This window comes from Protomyctophum bolini (assembly GCF_963924005.1).
Source record: "Protomyctophum bolini genome assembly, chromosome: 3".
NCBI lineage: Eukaryota > Metazoa > Chordata > Actinopteri > Myctophiformes > Myctophidae > Protomyctophum > Protomyctophum bolini.
The window spans coordinates 8,492,629-8,511,677 of record NC_137864.1 but is presented as its reverse complement, the minus strand read 5'-3'; the positions used below and the strand labels follow the sequence as shown (position 1 = coordinate 8,511,677).

Genomic DNA, 19,049 nt, shown 5'->3' with positions numbered 1-19,049 from the left:
TGTTGATTTTCCAAGCTGGCATGGAATGGAAACAAGCCTGGTTTTATCATTAGACTGCATTATTAGTAAACATTAGACTGCAGTATTAGTAAACATTAGACTGCAGTATTAGTAAACATTAGACTGCAGTATTAGTAAACATTAGACTGCAGTATTAGTAAACATTAGACTGCAGAATTAGTAAACATTAGACTGCAGTATTAGTAAACATTAGTCTGCAGTATTAGTAAACATTAGACTGCAGAATTAGTAAACATTAGACTGCAGTATTAGTAAACATTAGTCTGCAGTATTAGTAAACATTAGACTGCAGAATTAGTAAACATTAGACTGCAGTATTAGTAAACATTAGACTGCAGTATTAGTAAACAAGTACAAAGGCAAGAATAGCAACAACAACTTCCTTTCTTGACTTAAGCAAATACAGAATATCAACCACATAAGCATTAAGGTCAAGCCAAATATCAGTCCAGTGGTTTGGACCTAATAATAATAATGAGTCAAAGCTCAAATTCAAAGGCAGAGGAGCGAGGCGTGACAAGTAACAACTTTGAGGGACATAGACAAACTATAAAAAATATATATATATATTATAAAAAAATATTCTGTTTTTGCTGGATAGATCTTGTTGAGGTGGTCATTTTGAAAGTAGCTCTCAAGTAAAAAATGTGTGGGCACCCCTGGTATAGTGCAACTCGGCCGATAGGTGAGAACGGCTTTGCCGACGTGCTAATTTAATTTAAAACAAAAGTGGCTTGCTGTGGTTCGCTACTAACAGACATTTGCATGCACTGGGGGCGAAGGGCTGCCAATGTAGGCTACCGGTATCTTAGTTGTTTCTCTTGTTTTTTCGCCGCCGTTTTTCAGAAGTTAGACTGGGCAAGCTCTAAACAGACTGGGCCACATGGCCCGGCTGGCCTAATGAAGAGGCAGTGGCATCTCTGCTGCTGATCTGACAATCTGGACCTCTGGTGGTTGCTATGATACCAACACCATCCTCAAGAGCTAATTTGACAACCATCTGGTCGTGATTACTGACACACATGACCTGGCCTCCCCAAGGCCTAACCCCCGTCACCCAGCACAACCATCTCCGTCCTCACGCCACACACGTATCCATCCAGGTCTTTACTTTCATAACGTTCACTTGTTTTAAAAACCATGTCTTTTCAAACTATTTTCAGCTGACCGTCTGTCTCACCCTGCCCTGCAGCTGCTGCGAGGTGTATTTAAATGGACGGTGTTACCATGTCCTCCCATTCCGTGCAATATAAAACAGCCTCGTATACTTTCATCTACTCTACTCCCTGTCCTCGTACGGTCGGAGGTGTTCTGCTAATGATAAGTAAGCAGCATTAACACATTTAGCTGCAAGGGAAGCCATTCGGTAGCACTGGTCTGAATTATAAAGTGAAAGTCAACAAGTAGAGTAGAGTGGAAATTCATGAAGGAAAAGGTTTGTAGTAATACGTTATGTCCATATTTTGCCCGCTAGCGTCTACATGCAGTACGTCACGTTTGTGAAAAATTCCCAGGGGGAAAAAAAAATCATCCTAAAAGGGGAAGTTTTAATAAATAAATAAATCATTTTTGAAATATCATGGCTTATAGGTAGTAGTATTAACGAACTAAGAACAACTTCCTAAAACTAAAAACTAAAATAGATCGTCCATCGCGGACTGCCTATGACAAGAGATGTTGCACCGACGCATTCACTGCCAATGGCAGTGAGTCTATGTCATTAATCTAGTATCAGTTCCATGCAAGAACCTATACCCTTTCATCTTAGTAATTATATGTATTTAGTGCCGATATAACAGCACTATAATCCTTACACTGTTACACACCATGGCTAGAAATACCTTCATCTCTTTAGTGATAACCTGAGTCTATAACAGCTATATATCAGTGCTCTGTTATCACGGTTAGATTCAAACACATTTAATCAGATTCTAAAAATGTGTTCTACATCCTGACACTTTTCTGAAAAAGCTATGTTTCTATGTCAGTCGTTCTTCGATTTTTCAAAAATACCATTTCCTGAATAAAGGCATAAAAACCCAAAAAAATAATCTTAGCCGAAAAGAGACAGACTCTGTTGATGATAGAATCTCTCAAAACATATGAATTTCTGAATAGATATTGGTCATTAGTCACACATAAAGAAATCAATCTGCGACGGCAGTATGCCGTCTCCAGTCTCCAGTCGAAACACGTACACTCGTACAGTTAGATCACTACATGCCTAATTAACATATAGTGACTAATAAGAGCAGAACGTGTTGATGCCTTGAAATGTATTACATGAATTCTACATGCAATTTGAGCTCGCAATCATCATCCATATTCCGCCACCGTGAAATATACTCTTGCATTTCTAATGATGTGATAAATAAGTTCCCAAAAGGTTATTGTCTATGTGAATATCTCCGAAAGAAACAAAATATGATTTGATTGCCACTTGCAATCACACATTTAATTGGAAAGGCAAAGACAAAGAGTTGGTTGATTGATTGTATTCCACAGAATTCTGTCTCTCTCTGTCTCCCACTTAAGACTCAGACACCACCGGGCAGCAGGCTATCTGGTCTGTCTGACCGTGCACTCACAGGTTCTAATTCCAAAGCCACTTTAGCCTCTCCAATTACCTGTGTATCCAACACAATTATACGTCTGCCTTCCCTACCCTCCATCCATCCACTTCTTCCTATCACTGCAGCATTCTGCGGAAACAGCATCTCACACACAACCACACACACGTGCACAATAATGCAGTCTATACAGTCAATATCCTGGGAGTTTTATCAACCCCCTGGCTATATGAACGGATATCTGGCCCGACACGCTGTTGCACCGCATGTGTGCATCTAACACAGCATGTGCACGCCATGTATCTTTTCTGCATGTCTTTCCAACTCTGTCTGTCTGGCAAATGTTCAAACCCCCCTCCCTCTCTTCCTCTTAAATATCCATATACAGTATATCGCAGCGAGGAGACAGGCTGACCTCCACAGAGGGTTTATGATATAGGGCTGAACGATGGCACCAATTTGTGTTATCCTCTCAGTGGCACATTGGAAACGTCCCCTGTATCTTTAACACCTGTTTGACTAGGCTAATGACTCCTGTCCGCACGCACGCACGCACGCACGTACGCACGCACGCACGCACGCACGCACGCACGCACGCACGCACACACACACAGCTAATGAGAGGCTTCCTGCAGTTCTAGCTGTCATTGTGGGGCAGGGAGATAATGTCAATATTAACTGACCTGTCATAGCTCTGGAGTGGAGGGAGCATCCTCACGACGGGGAAAGTGGCTGTCACACTCTCGCACGCACACACACACGCACGCACGCACGCGCGCAGCGCGCGCGCGCACACGCACACGCACACACACACACACACACACACACACACACACACACACACACACACACACACACACACACACACACACACACACACACACACGCACACACACACACACAAACACACACAAACACACACAAACACACAAACGGCCGGGTGTAATTGTGGGAGACTGAAAGAATATATCAGCCCATCACCCTCAATGTGAATGGGTTAGTTAGTGGAACAGTTTTTTGCAGGGAGTGTCGTTATACGTTACAAGTTTTAAGCAGTTGGATCTGATTCAGGGCATTTTTTCATGCAGCATTTCTGCCGTACCACACCCAGCAGGAGTCCATGCTCCATCAGCATGCAGCACACTCTGTTGTGTAGAATCATAGACACTTTATCAGACTGTGTGTGTGTGTGTGTGTGTGTGTGTGTGTGTGTGTGTGTGTGTGTGTGTGTGTGTGTGTGTGTGTGTGTGTGCGCGTGTGTGTGTATATAGGTCTGTGTTGCGTCTCTGTGACCTGAGCACCTGCCTTCTCTTAATTCCTTTCGCTTTCCCTTGACAAAGACAAACGTTCGGTGACAAACGCGCAAACACACGACATTAAAAGCCAATGAACACAACGAATAGAATCCCACGCTAATTGAACACACCTAATGGATTGTTTTCATCCATCATCGTGCAGGGCCTCCACACATGCTATACATTTGGCTGTGTGTGTGTGTGTGTGTGTGTGTGTGTGTGTGTGTGTGTGTGTGTGTGTGTGTGTGTGTGTGTGTGTGTGTGTGTGTGTGAGAGAGAGAGAGAGAGAGAGAAGAGAGTGGGTGGTTGGGCATGTGCAGTGTGTATATGCGTGCGTGTTGGTGGGTCCGTATATTTGCGCCTGTGTGTTCTTTATTGCTTTGTTTCATTGGAGCCCTGGGGTGATGCTGCATTCCTCTATCTCGGGCAGATGGGAACTTGATCCCTAAAAACCACTGGTTCCACCTGTTATCCCAGAAATCTCCTGGGGCTAACACACACACACACACAGAGAGAGAGAGAGAGAGAGAGAGAGAGAGAGAGAGAGAGAGAGAGAGAGATAGAGAGAAGGGAAATCTATGCGAGAGAAAAGGAGTTGGGAGTTGGGGGGGAGTTATGGGACGACGAGGGAGGCACAGGGAGTGAAGAAATGAAGAAGAGAATAATGGTGGGAGTTTGGTATATACCGCAGCAACCTGTAGAGAGAGGAACAGAGGAAGGGCGCTGGTGAACATTACACCTGTGGGAGAGAGGGAGGAGTCTCCATGCACTCCACTCTCTCCCACAGGGATGTGGTACAGGGAAGAGAAGACAGATAGACACTCTTTAGCATGGGTGTGTGAGAGAGGGCATAACGGGGTGTGTATAAATCACGGTGTAGGATTTCAAGGCCGCGGAAGGGAACGCGGGGGAAATGCTGTAGTGAGGAGGAGGGCTAGAGGGGGGTTATGGGTTATTATGTGGACAAGAGAAGGGCCAAGGAGAGAAGTATAAAACATGTTCAACATGCTGTTCTGCACGTATGTTTGCAATGAATCTGGGTCTTTCTGTGTGTCTGTGTGTGTACAGAATGTGTCTGTTTGTTTTGTTTTCTCTGTGTGTGTGTGTGTGTGTGTGTGCGTGTGTGTGTGTGCGTATGTGTGTGTGTGTGTGTGTGTGTGTGTGCGTGTGTGCGTGTGCGTGTGTGCATTATTATTCTCAATAATAAGATGCTCCATGGTCCGCCTGTCCCTGGAGCAACAAAGCGGGGGCGTCTGGTGTTCCAGAGCTCCACCTCGGTCTCGAACGGGGCCAACTCCTTTGGGGGTTCCGTGCCCGCCTGCGGTGCCTCTCAGCCGGCCTCGGAGCGCCTCAGAACACTGGCCTCACTCCCAAAACTCTCCCGGCGGGCATGAGCACCTGTAATCACACACACACTGTGTGTGTGCAGCAGAGGGGAGGGCGTGCAGGGTCCGGATGACACAACACAACACAACACAACGCAACACAACACAACACAACACAACACGACGCGCATGAACGAACAAACGAACACTCTCAGATCCACCAGCTCTCGCTGCACTGACACGCACACCCGAAACGAAGCCGAAACGGGGGCTGAGGAGAAAACACAGCAAGAATGTAAACAAGTCATTAATTAATATGGGTCTGGGCCGGCATGTCCATACATGAATAATGGTGAGAGCGATAACGCAAACGACTATACACAAAGTTTCAAACACACACATGCATGCATGCATGCATGACATGTGGCTCAGGCACAGACATGCTCTGTATACGCACAGTATTCACTCACCCGCATCCACGCGCACACACACGCACCTGCGCACGCGCACACACACACACACACACACGCACCCATTCACAAGCACACGCACAGAGGCACTCCCAGACAGTCCATGGTGGGCATATAGGGTGTGGTGGACTAGGTTGCAGGTGTCGTGTGAACAGAGAGCTTTTGGAGAAAGGTTATACCACACTCTGCCCCGAGGCAGAACAGACCATGAGCTTTCATGTGTGTGTGTCCTCCCCCCCCCCTCCTCCCTTTCCACCTATATGTCCCCCACACCCCCACGCCCACCTCTGTCACCACCACTTTCAACCTTGCTGACCTTTCATTCCCGGCCCCCCAACCCCCCACAACCCCCCCCCCCCCCCCCCCCCCCCCCCCCCCCCAAACATATTTCACCTCAACTCTCACTTCCCTTCTCCACTTGTTTCTCTCTCTTTTCCTTTCCATGTACACGTTGTGAGGGGGAACGACCAACAAGGCAGAGGCAATCATTCTTTCCTGTACACATAATGTCCCATTCCACCGCTTTCTGCTTCCTGAAAGGGAATGGAATATGGATGGATGCAGCATTTCAACCTGGTGATGGTTTTTAGTTAGGCCCTTTATGGCCTGCTCTGCTAAACAGAGATAAATTATTACACCAGTGTGCATGCGTGCGTGCGTGCGTGCGTGCGTGCGTGCGTGCGTGCGTGCGTGCGTGCGTGTGTGCGTGCGCATGTAACGTCTGGGATGTGAAAAAGTTGTCAGGTGTGGTACATCACAACCTATTACATATTTCATACTGTAGGTCTACATAAAACATTGAAAACTACACAGAAAGAAGGTCACAAATTATGAGTTTTTAACAACATTTTAAAACAATCGTGCGTGTGTGCGTGCGAATCATAAAACAACAATGCACCCAGGCGTCTCATTAAGTTTTATGTTGCTAAGCTCTGGTCATGCAAAACTATATGCCATACTGATTTCCCTGCGGGGGATGTGGCTTTATCTCGTCCAAGAACCTTGCCATGCAAGCACAAACAAAGGTATACTGTACCATGGACGTTCTCTTCATGAGCGCGGGTGTGAATGTCCAGATTAGTCAAGCTGCAGTCAGTCTGACAAGAGAGGTGTTACTGATTCTGACGGGATGTTGCATAAGGCTGCGGGGGTCTCAATCTGTGGGCTGGACGAAAAGAGTTCAAACTCAGTGCGAGGGATATAACTTCATTCAGAGAGAAGCATGTGCGCTTTATAGGCCAGGACAGGTCCTGCCTTTAAATACACTATGTACAGTACACGGTGGAACCCATAACCCTATGTGGATTCCACCGCTTTGACTCTAAAAGTGTATAAATTGACATTTGTAAGTTAAACACTCTGGATAACACTCCAGATTTGACTGTGCAACATCATTATTTGAAATAGTCTTGCACATGGACCCTGCAAGCTGCGAGTCCTGGTGCTTATAACAAGTTACATTGATAATCAGGGCCTGCTGTGTATGTGTGTGTGTGTATGTGTATGTGTATGTGTATGTGTATGTGTATGTGTATGTGTATGTGTGTGTGTGTGTGTGTGTGTGTGTGTGCGTGCATGCGTGCGTGCGTGGGTGTGTGCATGCGTGTGCGTGTGTGTACAGTATATAACTAATAAATATTTTAAAGCAGGCAGTGTTGGCATTGCCCTGTGGCGCAGTGACATTCTGTAGCCAAGTGATATCAACAAACATGATTGCTCATCAAAATGGGAGACGCTCCAATCAGATGTGAGCCTTGTTCTCCTTTCTCCCGAGTGTACACACTGTGTAAACACAGAAAGAACTGAGGTGACTCTGACATCAAAGGCCGTATAGCTATACCTGTTTCAACACAAGACTTGACTGAGAAACGGTAGCAGATAACGGAGCAACCACAGGTTACTTAAGATACTGTATTCAGAGAATCTGTTTCTTGAGGCACTTTACTATACGCTGTACACTAAAGCCATGTGTTCCCATACATAAATTACAACATGTTGAGCCATGCCCAACAACATGCATGATGTTAGATGCTTACTTATTTAACCACCAGAATCTATTCTGGGCATGTGATCTCTATGCGAACATTCAGGATATGGATTTGCGAGAAGTAGCAAAAGTAGGGAAAAAAGAAGGGTGGGAAATGATATATGTTTAATTGGTTATAATCAGAGACAGCGTTACCGTTATTGCACATTTGGTTGTCTACTCCCGGCGCATGGATTTTGCGTGTGTGTGTGTGTGTGTGTGTGTGTGTGTGTGTGTGTGTGTGTGTGTGTGTGTGCATGTGCCATTCATGCAAGTGTTAAAGGCGAGGCTATAGCAGCGTGCAACCCTGATGAAGACTGGAAACGTTGCTTGGTTTCCTGTACCATTTAACATATATTGTCAAGGCTATGAATGGTCTCATCCTCCTCAACAACATTATCACCTTTATGATGAATTCCTGTTCTGTTCTTCAACTATATAGAAGTGTCTATTTGTACGTCTCTAAATGTTTTGATGAATTGAACAATGTGGACCCTGTTGTAAACAAGTGTATAATGCTTAATTGGGTCGTCCACTCACAGTTAACAGTCTTTGTATTGAGTTTGTGCTTGAAATTTACTGTAATATTTCAATCAATCAAAAAACCTGCCGCGGTCAGCACCTTATCATCAGACATGATTTCAAACATCTGTTCGCTCGGACTACACTAAAACAAATGTGCACTTCCGTTACAGGTATACAATTATGGAATTCACAAAACCAGGAGTTGCAGAGTTGTACAACAGTGGTTCAGTTGAAGAAAGTGTTTAAAAAGGAAACAATGATCAAATATGAATTAGAAGGTTAGATATAAGTGTTCTTTTGTTCCCTCAGAGTTGTTTTGTTTGTTCTCTTGTTGAGCTCTATATGTTCTTTTGTCTTTGTAGTTTTTCTTTCTTTTTTATTTATTTGATGTAATCATGGTGATATAAAATGTATGGTTGGTAGCAGCATCAATTAGATGTTGTTTAAATGATAGGGGCAGGTATAAATAAGATTTTACACAGACACACACCCATGCACACACAGACACACACCCACGCACACACACACCCACGCACACACAGACACACACACACCCACGCACACACAGACACACACCCACGCAACAGTCACTCACTATAGCACGTGGGAACCCCCAACCACACAGAAGACCACCGGCTTCGAATGCTATCTCCCCTCACTCCATATAGCGATATCCCTTCGGTCTAGTGGTTAAGATGTTGGACTTTCACACGGGCGACCCGAGTTCGAATCCCGGGCGTTACATTGGTGCCGTGACCCGGATCGGGTTTCCCCGTGGGAGGAGGTCGAAAGGGGGGTGAGTGGAGCAGAGTGGCTCACAGCCTCTGCCTGATGGCCTCAAAAGTCTAATATCTCCCCCAATCCATAGGGATATCCCTTTGGTTAAGTGGTTAACTGGCCACGCAAGTAAACATAAAGCATTTCACTTCTCCTGTTTGCTAGTCTACTCGCGGTAGGCAGTATGTATAGGAGATGTCCATATTGCTCCATGGCAGGGTCTGATAAGGAACATATTGGTGCTTATCGGTTCTTCGTGTTGATAACATTCAAAGCGGAGTGTATACCCACCGGATGCACGCAGATTTAAAACACAGTGACATAGGTAGTCGTGATATTGTATACATACTGTACACGCGTGCGTGCACGTCCGCTTTCAGTCGCTGTTATCTCCATGATATTCCCCAGGCGGCATTTCTGGTCAAAACAACCATATATTGCACGGAGCATAGCGGTCGCTGTAATGGCGCCGGCCTGTACTTCTCATCAGCTAGTGAGAGATCAACACCTAATCCGACAACACACACACCATTCAGTCAACATCCGGTTGGTTAACTTGCTGCTCTGAGGGCAGCTTTTGAATTCTGCTCTCAGGGCAGCTTAAATGCTATATACAAACATGTTAATTTGCTGCATCAGGGATGGAGGTTCTCTATCCCTGACCATAGAGTATAAAGAAGGATAGAGACTGCTTTAACATTGAGCGCTCGGTTGCACTTCCGCATTGGACCACCAAAATTTGGTGGTCAAATGCGGAAGTAGACGTTTTGAGACGGTCCTTCCGGGTGCTTCAACACGCCACTGAGCAACTTCCACTGACATGAATAGCGGAGGGGGCGGAGCTTCGCGCCAGTTCAGTCTCTATCCTTTTAATACTCTATGGTGGTGACCGACGGACTGACGGGAAATGCACGTTCAAAATGCGACCTGCAGTCGCAACAGCACAACACACCTCAGTCACCTCTCACCATACCGTCCTCTCATGCATCATGGTTCGTTCCTCAGAGTCATTACAGAGACACGTTGCACAGGCAGGGAACTCACTCTTACAGAAAGGCCTATAATAGAAGAATTGATGCTTACGTATGTAGAAAAAGGTGAGAGCATATGAGTGAAAGTGACAGGTGTGGACAAGAGGCTAAAGTGAAGCAATCATCATCATCTCTCCTCTTCCCTCTGCTTTTGAAAACAGAGCCACACTGCCCCCTTCAGGCCAGTTCATCTTTCGGGTACAACTAAGTCATTTGCAGAGTCAACAGGTCTTGTTCAAAAGAAGTTGAACAAAACAGAAAGAAAAGAAAAGAAAGGAAAATTGACGGATTGGAACTAAATGAAATGAAACGGTATAACAGAACAGAAAAGGGCAGAATGTGACAGAAGAAAATGTATACAATGCTTTGGGATATGCCTTATACATGTAGTCATTGATGTCTGCTTTAACGCATTTTCAGACTACCATATTATGTTGACAGTTTCGAAATATCCACACCGAAACACTCACACATAGGCACTAGGGCAGCATGCACGTGCACATGACATGCACACATATTGACACACAACGATTGTGTCCACCCCCAACTGAACAGCTGCATGCCCTCTTAACCAAGAGCAGATTTAATTGGTGTTCAAAAACTCCTCTTTGTGTTCAAGTGTTTTGGTCTACCATGCGTGTGTGTGTGTGTGTGTGTGTGTTGTGTGTGTGTGTGTGTGTGTGTGTGCGCGCGCGTGAAAGCGTGTGCGCATGCGTGCGTGGCAGAGAATGGTCCCAGCTGTAGAAGGACCCTTTATCCTGCAATCATGCCTTCATGTTCCCTCTCTGCTTCTATTTCCAATCTCTCTCTTTTCTCCGTGAGTTCTTGTTATTCATTCTTTTACAATAGCGACAGAAAAGGAGAGCAGGACACGAGGTCAGGTCACCTGGATGGGACGATGACACAACCCTTCAGGGACACTTCATGGAGCTCCCATGAGCTCCTTTCATTCACTGGGTCCATTTTCTGACTACTGTGTTTTTTGAAGAGCAGGATATGAGGTCACTCAGGCCAGGTCACGTGGATGAAACACCGGACGAGGCAGTGGTCATATGAATGACTGGGGCTTTTATATAGGGTCGCATTGACCTATACAAAACGCGTCGCCTTCATGCTGCAGATGTATAACCACATACCTGATGTGGCAGTGGTTCTCAAACCTTTGAAGTTCAAGGGCCCCCGTGCATCACTCTCAAAGTTACAGACCTGTAATGATCAATGTGGAACCCTGTCAAGGAACCCTGCGTGGGTCACTGGACAACACTTTGAGCCAGGACCACTGTTTTATGGTATAGAAATTATGAAAGGAAAGGAAAGGTACTATGTTTACCCAGGGTAACTGGACTAAGCTCAATAACTTGTTTACAGCCAGGCCCTGCTCATAGCACATTTCATAGTAGAGGTTCAATGCCTTGTCCAAGGGCACTTCAGCGGTGGTAATTTTAACGTGCCGGTCCGGGGATAGGAACTAGCGACCTTCCGATATCAAGACCGCTCCTCAAACCGTTCGGCCACCGCTGCCCCAATGAACATCCTAGATGTCATGGTAGGAGTTGTGAAGGTATTTTGTTCATTTTGATGGGGCAATGCATATTAATACAACGTATTGCAACGTAAAGGATTTAGATCATTTTCATCCGCAGTAAACATAAAAATCTATTAATGTCTAACTCATGTTGATATGGTGATGTAATGGTGATGTAACAAAACGGTAACCTGACGCTGCCAGATGAGGGCGGTATTGGGGAAACATATTCCCCAACACAACACTCATCTGGGATCTCTGACGGAGTTGAGCCCTGAGTCAGATCTGCTTCGTACTGAACCAATCAGTGTGAGCTAAAGGCGGGATATGTGCAAAAGCGGATGTGACGGTATATAGACACGTCGATATGATTGGTTGTGTTTGCACGCCCACACGGTGATAGACAGACGCTCCCATCCAATCATCTACCATGTATCTTGAAAAAAAGGAACAGCCCCGTCATCGAATTTGCTTCCCAAAACGGTGCCAACACAAACATTAAATGCCATTAACAATAAAGAGACAATATGACGTACATTTTTCCCTTCATTGTCAATGGCGTTTTTAAAACAAACATTAAACCAAAAACGTAACAGGCAGGCAGTGAAGCACATTACACTACAAGATAAGAATACGGACATATAAGAAACAAAGTACAAGGTATAAAGTGCATCTATATGGTTTAGCAGCGGTTTTATAGGGCCATAAAGAATTGTAATTAAAGTAACATGTGCATATAAAAGTGCAGCATTGCTTTCAAGTATTGTTTTTTAGATTGAACTAAACATAATGTGCTCACAAACAATCAGAGTTGAGTTGGAGACTCTGAGCTGCATGGTATTATTCATAGTTCTTTGAGTTGTTACTGTCATCCTAGATCTCACGGTATAGCCTATAGGTCAGGACAGGAGATATGGTCATGCTGGGTCTCATGTTTATTGGAGATAATGCTCCAGAAGGAGATATGGTCATGCTGGGTCTCATGTTTATTGGAGATAATGCTCCAGAAGGAGATAGGGTCATGCTAGGTCTCATGTTTATTGGAGATAATTCTCCAGAAGGAGATATGGTCATGCTAGGTCTCATGTTTATTGGAGATAATGCTCCAGAAGGACTTCAAACCTATAGTGTCCCCTTGCCTCCTGAGGTTGAATTCATGAATTGTGTTTCTCGCAATGTCTTTGAGGTAGGATATAGCTTGCTTATTGCACACCGTAATATAACACAATAATGTGAAGGCATAATAAGCCATAATAATGTAATCAATATCCTATCACAGCTTTTATTTTGCCTAATTTAGTTTTTTTTGTGTTCAATCCATGTTATTCTTAGTTAAGACGGCTATTAACCCATTGATGCCTGAGGCCGAATCTGGGAACGCCTTCTAGGGCCTGACCTAATGTTTCTGAAAACCTTCAAATTCTGATGATTTTTTTAAAATAGTTATGTTGCTACATGTATAGCGGTGGAGGAAGAAATCATCCAAAGGCGATGGCGATGGATCGGGCACACTCTTCGCAAGCCTGCCTCTAGCATCACACGATATGCCCTGTTCTGGAACCCACAAGGGAAAAGGAAGAGAGGCAGACCACGAAACACCTGGTGCCGTGACCTGGATGCAGATGTGAAGAGATCTGGCCACACATGGGGACAGCTGGTGATGTCTGGAGAGCTCTTGTTCGTGGCCTATGCCCAAAGTTGGGCTATAGGCGTAAGTAAGTAAGTATGTATAGCAATAGCTGATGAGACACAGAGAGCGTGGCCGGCATCAAGGGTAGAACAACGTATACGTTGCACCAGGCGTCAATGGGTTAAGAGAAGCCTACTACATTGATTGACTACACACGCACGCACACACTGTACACACAGTACAGACTCAGGAGTTTCACCTCTTCGGACCTTCCGTTTCTGCTAATGAAAAGCTCTGCGTGCGCATACACAGTACACGTGTGTGTGTGTGTGTGTGTGTGTGTGTGTGTGTGTGTGTGTGTGTGTGTGCGTGAGCCTGTGCACGTGTGAGTGTGTGTGAGTGCATGTGTGTGTAATGAAGTTTGTGCCTCCAGGGAGTGGTAACTCTGCTGACAGAGATTAGTTTACAGCATCCTCTTTTCAATCTACTCGCTGTTGCTGCAGTATTGTACCCTCTATTATAACACGCACACACACAGACACACACACGCACATGCACACACACACACACGCACACGCACACACACACACACACGCACAAAGTGCAGAGGGAATTGTACAGAGAGAGAGGAGCAACGAGTAAGGATTTGGTGTACATTTATTCAATTTTCATTTCATGTCATCTCCTGTTCTTGTTAAAATGTAAAAAGATGAAATCCACCCCAGTTCAGGTCTTCAGGATTGTGTGCCTCTGGAGGAGAAAATCTGCTGTACGAGCAAAACATTACAAGAGGGCGAGAGAGAGAGAGAGAGAGAGAGAGAGAGAGAGAGAGAGACCTGTAGGGAGGTTGTTAGGGAGTTAGGGAGATTACAAATGGGACCGGCAGGAAGAATCCTATACTTTTATTCCTCTGTATGCATGTGGCATGCATTCATGAATCATGACACATTTGTGCATGCGCGCGTGTGTGAGCGTGTGTGTGTGTGTGTTCCTGGCTGCATGCATCAGACTTTGTCTGTGCTAGCTCTTTGTGAGGAATTCTTGGAAGCATGTATTTATGTGTGTGTGCGTGCATGCATGCATGCATATTTGTTGCTACTGCCTAGCTGGGGGGTGGCGCTGTGAATATAATATACCAATATTCCCGATTATATCGGCAGAAAATACGCTATGAATGGATATAAAACCGATATAAACCTGAAATGTTCTCAACCACGCAATTGCACAACCAGCTAGTCGTGGCTAAGGCCAACCCAATAACTAATTACTGCCTTAGCCGCTGGTGTGTGTGTGTGTGTGTGTGTGTGTGTGTGTGTGTGTGTGTGTGTGCGTGCGTGCGTGCGTGTATGTGTGTGTGTGTGTGTGTGTGTGTGTGTGTGTGTATCACAGTGTGTGTGTGTGTGTGTGTGTGTGTGTGTGTGTGTGTGCGTGTGTGCGTGTGTGTGCGTGTGTGTGTGTGTGTGCGGGCCTAGTTTTACCACGTGTTTCTCACAGCTGTAAGAGAGAGAGAGGGAGGGGGGTGAAACAGCCTGTCAATATGTTTTTTATCTTTCAATACTAATAGCATTTTGTAATCTTGGTATATTGCTACAAGGCTTTATCACGCCATGATAGATTTAACCTATACTACTGACAGGAGAGAAATCATTTACAGTTACAACAAGTCAGTCAAACCAGGGATACGATCTCCTGCTGAGCTCCTTCACATTGCCACAGCCACAGGGAAAGAACAGTGTTGCCAGATTCAGTGACAGATATAAGCAACCAGGTCTAGGTAAACAAGCCAAAAAGAAGCGACTTTAGACCACATGAGCACTTCAAACCTTTATGTAGCTGAGGGTTACTGAAAGGACTGTATCCCAGCTAACATTTCCCCGCTAGCTACCGCCTCCCGCTGTCGCCTTCACAGCGTAGCACGCCCGGGCTGGCTTGGACTTCCCCCCGCTGTCCGCGCGTCAAACGATCGCGATCAGTTACTTTTTAATGCGATCGTGAATTTACAGCGATTTACAGTCCCTCCTCACGCTGACGTAAGGCTTGCCTCCCCCGCCCGTCTCTCTCTCTCAGACAAGGATGTGCATTATATGTATAAAATACATAATTTTTTAACTATTGAATATAATTAAGTGGATTCTTCTTCTACTTCTTCTTCTTGCGGTTATATTTATTATTATTATTATTATTGTTGTTGTTATTAATAATAATAATAATAATATGTACCTGCAGACTAGTAATTGTAACTTTAGTTCAGGCTAGCCTACCTAGCCTGGAGCCGAGGCTTTACCCGGCATGCATTGCAGTGTTGTTGTTTTTGTTGAATCGACGTACGGGGGTGGAGGCAGTCGCAGAAGACAAGACTCTCCAACAAATGCTTATATTAGTTCTTACACAGTTTTTCTCCGGAGAAATTCAGTTGAAAGGTCAGTGTATTTTTATATCCGATATCTACCGTGTGTAGTGTAATTGCCCGTGTTAGAATCGTTTCGATCTTTATCTGTGTATGTTTCCCTCTAGCTAGCTAGCCTAGCTACCTGGGCAATCTATTGTTTGGACGAGGGGATAAGGTTAGCATTAGCAAACGTATAACTCATGCTATTTTAACAGGTAACTTCTTATTGTGTTGATAAGTCCTTAAACACAATTATTCGAATTAGATAAGATTTGATACGTTGCTTGTGTAGACTACATAAACAGCATTTAGCTGTAAATCACATTTTTTGTCATTCTTTGTTTTAGAACTTCTCCTATGGTACCACATCAATACAGCATGGGGTCTGTGTGTATGTGGGGTCTGCAAGGCTAAATCTTCGTCAAATGTCTGTCCTGCAAATGTAAAAAATATCACATAGTAGGCTAATGTTTAAAACAGACTTTTTTTGTTATTCTATTATAGGTGCAGATGCAGTGACCAAAATGAGCATTGCCATGCAGGTACGTTCTGAGCCATTTCTTTTACTCTTCTCTCTGTTGTCTCCTCTAAAGGAACTTTGCTAGGCCACAATTGCAAATAAAGATTTGTCTAATTACAACACATTTTGATTTAATTTTTGTCATTTTAGTCATTTTGTTGTTTTATTCTAAGCCTGATTTTTACACTTGGTTGCATGCTGAATATAGCTGGTCTACAAGCTCGCAGCACATTGTGTGCTTGTAGATCTTCTGTTTTCATCAAATTGATTTTTATGTACATACAATGTTTACCATTTTGTTGTTACTGTGATTTCAGACACAGGACTTGGATCTGTTGGGCGTACAAACGGTAAGAACATTTCTACCACTGAATTAAGGTTGCATGCTACAAGCTCTCTTGCCTCAAGTTTGCTGTTACATTTGAAAGAAATTTGACTTGAATTTGATTTCATTTTACAGACAAGGTGACATGCTGTACAGAGCTGAGACATCGTTCTTTAATTTAAGGTAATTGTTCATTTTACCAAGGACAGAAAATTGGCACCCAACAATGTGTAACTGTGTACCATTGTTACCATCATAACATTTTAAATGACTGAGGTGTATTATGATGAGTACTGTGGCACTCTGTGCCACACTATGAGCTTGTAGATCTGCTATTTTTCAACAGATAACAGCTTTTAAAATAATGTTTAAAACCTATGAGGCGACACAGATGCGTCCTCAGGTCTAAATGGGTTAAGGCAGTGGTTCTCACAGCCATCAAAACGTTATCCCACAATAATTTATTTAATTAATTCTGTGATTTCAGACGAACTTTCGCTGGAGGAAGACCTATCGACTTCAAATGCAACCTCTGCTGGAAAGGCTACCACCAGTCGGGTTTCCCTGACCCTCTACTATACGCAACATCCAGACCTCAAGGAACGCACCCAGCTTTCCGTGCTCGGACATACAGACATGGGGACATACATACATTGCTACGCTCAGAAACTCCTGACTCCACTCAGAAGAGAATTGGTGTTTTAAAGACTTAAGCACTTACACTTGAGAACTGATGTCTTCTAAATCCTCACAGATTTTAGTTAAAACATTTGCTGCAAAATAATATATATTTACAGATTTGTGCCACATTTTCACGATGTTTCAAAATTAGCAAATCTACAAACTCGTTTTCAACAGCTTACAGCTTTTTAAATAATGGTTAAAGTGGCTAAAACCAGGGGATCTTGGACTTCAGTGACAGGGACCTGGGGTCTGAGAGCCGGAGACGTTGGACAGGGTGCATTTTGGAACTTCTGCTGGCGGCCACCACCAGTCAGGCTTCATAAAGGAAGGAAACGGACAGGCACGGCAGGCAGCTCATCAAATGGTGGTCCGTGGCTCAAATGGTGAATAACTTTGGCATGAAAAGGGTTCAAACCCACCGCTATAGGGGTTTCCAAATGGACTCTTGAATGTATGCTGCACGATTTCTTGCTCAAAAGGTGAATCTCGATTGTGTGTTCTGTTTATTGCTGTGTAACTGTTATTGCAACATTACTGGGCCTACATAACTAACTCCACACAGAATAGACTTGGTGTTTTATAGAAATTAAACTTGAACTGATTCCACAAAATGTCTTCTAAATCCTCGCAGATTTTAGTTAAAACGTTCACTGTGTTTGGGCCACATTTTAGTATTAGCAAATCTACAAGCTTGTGAGCTTGTAAATCTGCCAACAATCTAACAGCTTTTAAAATTATGGTTAAAGTGTTTGAATGGTATGACTGTTTTCTGAAAAGCCTAGATGTTTCTGTATCATTGGTGTTCAAACGATTTACTCCAATCTGAAAATATGTTGTTCCAGGGACCGCGCTACGAGCTTGTAGGTCTGCTATTTAGTTTTATCCTGAAAATGTGCAAATCTTTGAATATATATTGTTTCAGAGCAAACGTTTTTAAACTCATCTTTGCTTCTGGGTAGTCCCTGGAACAACATATTTTCAGATACTGTAGGTGTCTGCGGCCAATTTCATAATATTTCTGGGGTCCTTGACATAACATAATTTGAGAACCACTAATATAGAAACATAGGTTTTTCAGAAAACTGTGGAAATGTGGACACAATCTTATCCAACATGTTCTGGTGGTTTCAGGAAAGTTGGTGTTTTATAGATTTTAGAAGCCAGTGGTTCTCAGAGTGGTCTTAAAGTGCATTCTCAGCAAAATGACATAAAAATCAACCACTTGTATTCTAAACTTGGTTGTTTACATATTTTTTCTATGTGCCTAAATGATTTCATTGTAACCTTTTTTTTCCTAATAAAGAAACAAAATTAAGTATACATTTGCTGCTTTATTATGTTTCTATAAATATGTGGGAGGGAGGTGAGCATGGGGGAGGATCGAGGGGTGCGGGGTCATATGGGGGGGGGGGGGGGGGTGTCATAAGACAGCTCCACGCTGTCCTGCTGCTGCCGTCGTAGCTGACGTTCGAGTCGCGGCAGAGAAGCGGGGCGCCGGCTACACGCGCGTCGGCGCGCACGGCACACGCTGATCAAGAACGACGCGGCCACATCGTGCGACGCGCCCGGCGGAGGACACGATCGGCGGCGCGCGGCGACCGCCTCCCGCAGGCGGCGCGCCATAACTTGCTAGCTGGGATACTAGCACTCGCCCCTGAATGTCGATCAGAACAAACACAATGGACCACCACCTTGCTTCTAGACTTGAGTTTACTTAACTTTGACAAGACAGTATGACACTGACCAGTGACAGTAAAATAAAGCAACAAAAATACACACTCATAATCATGACTAATACAGAGCCTAAATTGCAAATTGTTAACTGTATATTGTGAAACACTGCTGAACATGTCTCGTGCTAAATTAACTTAATTATATAAACCATGAATACACCATAGCACCATATACTATATATATTGAAAAAGGTATTGTAATT

The 19,049-nt window shown here is 44.2% G+C and overlaps 1 long non-coding RNA gene across 1 annotated transcript; it reads left to right on the top strand.

Annotated features, from left to right (window-relative positions):
• Positions 1-16,088: 16,088 nt before the first annotated feature.
• Positions 16,089-18,306, top strand: LOC308311734. The gene is made up of 4 exons (XR_013963700.1): positions 16,089-16,126; positions 16,422-16,454; positions 16,565-16,612; positions 16,917-18,306. It is a non-coding gene; the product is annotated as an uncharacterized lncRNA (long non-coding RNA).
• Positions 18,307-19,049: the final 743 nt, after the last annotated feature.